The 6,000-nt window shown below is 43.5% G+C and overlaps 1 long non-coding RNA gene across 1 annotated transcript in view; it reads right to left on the reverse strand.

Annotated features, from left to right (window-relative positions):
• Window positions 1–5,701, reverse strand: part of LOC144340916 (uncharacterized) — a 29,587-nt gene extending 23,886 nt beyond the window's left edge. Inside the window, exon 1 of the long non-coding RNA XR_013417462.1 lies at window positions 5,661–5,701. This is a non-coding gene — a long non-coding RNA (uncharacterized LOC144340916). The remainder of the gene's footprint in view (window positions 1–5,660) is intronic.
• Window positions 5,702–6,000: the final 299 nt, after the last annotated feature.

Genomic DNA, 6,000 nt, shown 5'->3' on the forward strand with positions numbered 1-6,000 from the left:
AAATTTTAGAGATGGGGTCTCGCTATGTTGCATTATGTTGTCTCACTAGGCTGGTTTTGAACTCCTAGACTCTAACAATCCTCCCACCTCAGCCTTCCGAAGTGCAGGGATTATAGACATGAGCCACCACACTCAGCCTGAAGGTGAACAGTTTACAAAGAAAGAAGAGAAATTGTCCTTTCTGTGATGTTGCCAGACTCCCCCTGGCTGGAGGTTACTATATCAGCCCTGTGAGTGATAACCAGGCTGTTTGGGCCAAAAGTCTCTCAAATGAAACTTGTCTCTGGTTTGAAAAGAGCCTTTCTGGGAGAAATGCCCACATGAATATGTGGTTTTCTGTACTGAACATCTATCAACAACAGTGAAATTAAGTCAGGAAATTTTTAGCCATTTACAAAGTGATAACTGAAATTTGTGTTACCGTTCCTTTCTATTTGCAGTCATTTAATGCATGACTTCGTGATGAAGTTATGACCAAATACTACTTGAATTCATGATTTGTCTGGACTGCAGGGGGCAGATTTTGCTCAACATTTATTACAGTATTCATTCGGTGAGATTTTATTTAGCACTTGCTGCATGCCAGGTGATGAAACAAGTACTACAGATTAGGGCTGATTAAGGAAGACATGGTTTTAGATTCAGAAGCTTCCAGTCTACAGTAAAGACAAACAAGAAACAAAAGATGATAAACAAAAATGCTACATAGATTACTGTATAGTGTGAAATTATGATAAGAGCCACAAAGGAGGAGAGGAATGCCTTGATTGTATTTGTGTCTGGGGTAACTAACCTAGGGAAATGCATGAAATTTAAACTAGATTCTCAGAAATGACTAGTTTAAAATGGAGTGGCAGATTGTATTTCCAAAACTAGTCACTACCATATGTCTGCCCCACATGCCCTTCTGGAACCTGTCTCTCCTCCATCAAGTGTTAGAGTCCACGTCCTGTCCTTCTGTCCCTGGACAGGTCTTTGTGACTGCTTTAACCAAGAAAGCATATCTGAAATGATGTCATATAACTTTGGAGGTAAGTCATAAAAGGTGATGCAGCTTCCAATCAGCCTCCTCTCTTAGAAGCTCACCCTTGGAACCCAGCCACATGGAGAGGCCTCTGTGGGGATGAACTGAGACCCCAGGCCTCAGCCGTGGCTGAGTTGACAGCAGCAGATTTTCAGCCCATGAGGGAACCACCTTGGGGGGATGCTGCGACCCTTAGTCAAACCACCCTAGGTGATGCTGCATGGAGCAGACGAGCCTTCTCTCCAATGCCTGCAAATTGCAGCTGTGTGAACAAAATAAATGATTACAGTTGTTTTCCAACACTAAGTTTGGGGTGATCATTTACACAGCAATAGATAACCAGAAGACAGAGTATACAATGAGAGTAACAGACTGGAGGCAGGAAGAGCTTCACCTGTCCAAGGACATGAAAAGAAGCCAGTGTGACTGGAGCACAATGAGCAAGGCAGGGTGTGGAGTAAAAGGAGACAGAAGGGGCTGGAGCAGGCAGACCAAGGCATCCTTGGAGGCAGTCTACCAGTCAGCTAATATACAATGGGCTGGATGTATACCATGCAAAAATATCAGTTCCTGTCACTCCCACAACACAGGTCAGCTCCTCCAGCCTTGCGCCACTCTTGTCACACCCATCACCAGCCCCACCATGTCCTTCCTGAGGTGCCAGGACCAGCAGGCAGGAGTCCTTTCTCTGAGTTGCTACTTTCTGGCCCCACCTCTTCCCTTTTAATTGCTTCAGTCCTAGGAATGGTAGCTGCTTCCCGAAGTTATTCATATCTGGGCATCTGTGTGACAAATTTCCTGATTACTCCTGTGTTTGAAATACCTAGGGTGTTTCAACACATTCGGTTTGCTAAACTGAATGCTGACAACAAATAGGATGACACTTCTCCACTCCCTGCTGCTGTGGCCCTTCTCAGAAACCCCCTGGAATCCCTGGGATTAAAGAGGTGACAGCAGCACCACAGGCACCCATCTCCAAATCTTGCTCCAGCGCTGAAATTAACATCAGTTCTAATTTGTTTGTGCTTCTGCTGTATAGAGGAGTAAATATTTTGAATATCATCCCCCTGTAGAATATGGAAATAATTTTAGACTTGATTCTAAATCCAATGAGAGGCCACTAGAAGATTGTAGACAGTGGCCTGACATCATCAAATGTATATTTTATAGGATTACTTTGACTACTGTATGCTGAATATATTGGAAAGAGGGCAAAAATAAATGCTAAGAGGCTAGTTAGGAGGTTATTATACTCGACAAGGTGAAAAATAATAGTGGCCTAGACTAGGCTGATGATGTGGGCATAAGAATACAGGTTCTGTTAATCCAGTTTAGGTCATCAATAACCTTGCTTTTTTCTCTCTGCCTCTCTCCCCTGCATGAAATATAAGGATTGATCTACAAAGGCTATAAACTGTCAAAGCATAAGAAAAAAATATTTAAACAGAGACATTGGGTGACTATCGCCACACAGGGCAATTAAAATGGAAACAGCTCTCACAGGCTCCCTAGTTTTTGTCGACTAGCTGGCTTCGCACACCAGAAGGCATTCCAAGGAATGTCGAGGTACTTCCTTCCCCGCTCTTCCTCCTAGGAACCTTGTCCAGCATGTCAGTTGCCAGGTCTTGCTCTACAGGGTGACAACCATCGCTGCCCAGGCCAATGTTAGTAATTCTCCATATTTGCAATATCTTCAGAGCCTGATTTTCTCCTTCTTTCATGGAATAACTACTGTCAGAATTGCCTGGATGATTCTCCAGGCTCCATTGTTCACCCACCTCCTGTCCCCTCCTTTTAGAGTTCCTGCACAGCTCTGGCATTTACTTCTAATCCAGAAGCTTCCAGAAACGTCTTTGTGAACTACTAGGACCTTCTTGAGAACCTGGGACCCTGAGTTCTTTATGGAGGGCCTTCAAGGGTAGATATCAAAATGTGCTGAAAAGAACAAGAGGCTTAAAAGAATAGCTATGTGATGCTAGGAGAGTAACAGACCTCTCTGAGCCTCTGTTTTCTCACCTGAAAATAGAGAAAACCATCCATACCTGCTTGGGCTTTTAGGCAGTTCAAATACCTTTACCAAAGCTGTACCTAGCTCACATTAGTTGCCCAGTAAATAAGTCATTGCATTAAAAAAAAAAAAAAAAAAAAAGAATACAGGTTCTGGACAGATTTAGGAGGTAAAGCAGACAGTATCTGGGGACTCACTGAATGTGGGAATGAGAAGGAGGCTGCCATCAAGAAGATCCCTAAGGTTTCCGGTGTGAGAAACTTGGGGCATGAAGTTCATTTGCTGATAGGAAACTCAAAAGAAGCAGGCGGAGGAATGGGTCATAAGTTCCATCTGGGCCATATTTGGGTAAATGACTATGAGTCATCCAAGGGCAAATGTTGAGTAGATGCTTTGATATATAGATTTGAAGTTCGGAAGACAGAGATCTTTGCAAGAAATAAAAATTTCCAAGTTATCAGACTGTAGAGATGGTGTGTAGAGCCTTAGAAATGGGTAAAATAATCTAGGAAGTGATTGTGGAGAAAGATAGGAGAGTCCAGGTCCAGGATTATGCTATGAGGAAGACCCAGGAAAAAGGAAGGAAGGAAGGAAGGAAGGAAGGAAGGAAGGAAGGAAGGAAGGAAGGAAGGAAGGAAGGAAGGAAGGAAGGGACAGGAAGTGTGGTGTGGAAGGAAGGTAGGATTTGTTTTTCCTTTTTTCTTTTTTGTAGAGACAGGGTCTCACTGTTGCCCAGGCTGGTATTGGAACTCCTGACCCCAACTGATCCTTCTGCCTCTGTCTCCCACACTGTCAAGACAACAGGCATGAGCCGCAGCACCTGGAGAGTAGAATTTTCAATTGGAAATTTCAGGCAGGCATTGGGATTGCTGCACTATCCCTGGCCCATATTTTCAGTCTCATTCTTGCCTTAGTCCACAGTATTCTAAAGGTTGAAATGGTAGGGAAAATGGTGACATGGAGAGAACTCTCTGGATCAGACAGCCCTGACCTGGGAACAAGGCTCAGCTGCTCTCCCACTGTGTGACCAAGGTAAGCCTTCTGTTTTCCCACTTTCAGCCTCTATTCTCTTTTCTCTCTCTCTTTAACAAATAAAACGGTTGTAGAGATGGGGGTCTCACCATTTTGCCCAGGCTGGTCTCAAACTCCTGGCTTTAGGTAATCCTCCTGCCTGGGCCTCCCAAAGTGCTGGGATTACAGACATGAGCCACTGTGCCCAGCCCATTTTCTTTTCTGTTTATCAGCGTTAAAAGAGTGTTGTAAAAATAAAACAACTTGATGTGTATAGATATATTGATATACATTCAGATATATATCTGAAATATATATAGCTATATATCTGATATACATAAAACATATATAAATTGCTATCTATCTATAGATATACCTATATCCACAAACATATATATACATCCATATATACATACATATCTATAGATAGATGGCAATTATATACAAGATTTGCATAAAGTTCTCAGCATATGGCAGATACTATACAAATGTTGGCCCATCACACACACACATACGCACACACACTCCTGACCACCCTCCTTCTTTCACACTTAAGAAAATAAGAACCAACTGATTTAAAAGATAATCCTCCACCAACGCTCTCGCCTGAAGAATTGATACTTTCAGAGCCCGGGAAGCCTTCTCAGCCAGCCAGAAGACAGAATCCGCACTGTGAGGCTCCCCAGCACATGGCTTGCATCATGCAGATGCCCACAAACCCTTCATTCAGAGATTGCTGAGGCTGGGGCTGGGCAGCCGCACAGGCAGCAAAGAGCTGGGTCTTGCATGTACTGAGACTCTAGAGAGAATTTCTGTAGGTTTTATTGTTGTTTTGTCCTCTGGGAAGGCTGCTCTTGACTTTCTGGCAATAAATAGAGAAATATAGATAGATAGAAGATGATAGATAGATAGATAGATAGATAGAGAGAGAGAGAGAGAGAGAGAGAGAGAGAGAAGCAGATATCAATTGAGAACATATATTGTCCCCAGGTTTCCCCAGTGGATATCCAAATTGGCCTCACTGCATCTGTAATTTAGAAATGATGTTACTCCTAAGGCATTGGGCGCAGCAGTTAGGAGGCCAGATACCTCCACTCCAAATACTCTGTCCTGGCAGTCCCCCTATTTCAAATGTCCTGTAAGGCTGTGTATTAGGCTCTGTGTCTTGCCTTGGGGCTTTGAACATATGGTCACCATTTAAAGATACAGGCAAAAGTAAGACATTCTTTTTTTCCCTCCAACTTAAAAGGAAATCATGTTTTACAAAAACAACATTATAACAAGCAACATGACCAGACATTTTATGGAAAGAAAAATTTAACCCTGAACCCTGACATACCAAGAAATCAAAATGTTTTCTTTTTTGTCATGCCCTTCACCATTCCTAATTTGTGAAATATTTATGATTGTAGCATTAAACACAAACAAAAACAAAACAGGCAGTGCCAAAGCTGTGTGAGCTCCCAGACCTGCACTCTCCCACCGTCTTTTCCGACTCCTCTACCCAGATACATAGAAGCAAACTGTGGGAGGCCTTCTCCTGCTACCCAGCCCACCTGCAGATGGTCCAAATGAAAGCCCCCAAACCCTCAATCCATCAAATTTTCCAAACATTACCTACTGCGTGTTCAGCTCTCTTCTAGACACAGAGCAGGGTGGGGAGAAGGGATGCAGGAAAGAAATAGAAGACCTAGTCCTTACTCGCTGGGGCGTTGCCATGGCAACGGGAGGGGGGCTACAGAGGGGGTGGAAAAAGGGCACAATTACCAAGAGAGGCCAGGGCCTAACTGGGGTTCTTGCCCCGTTTCATGTGTGCAGGATGCAGCTGCCTTCTTTGTCCTTTGTGAATGAAGCCACTGATGGTAGCTTCTGAGGCAGTTTCCCAAAAGTGTGTCATGAGAAAGAGGCAAGATGTTAATGTGCTAAGCAGAAAAAAACAATTCCATGGCCAGATGAG

The sequence above is a fragment of the Macaca mulatta genome, chromosome 5 (assembly GCF_049350105.2).
Source record: "Macaca mulatta isolate MMU2019108-1 chromosome 5, T2T-MMU8v2.0, whole genome shotgun sequence".
In the NCBI taxonomy this organism is placed as follows: Eukaryota; Metazoa; Chordata; class Mammalia; order Primates; family Cercopithecidae; genus Macaca; species Macaca mulatta.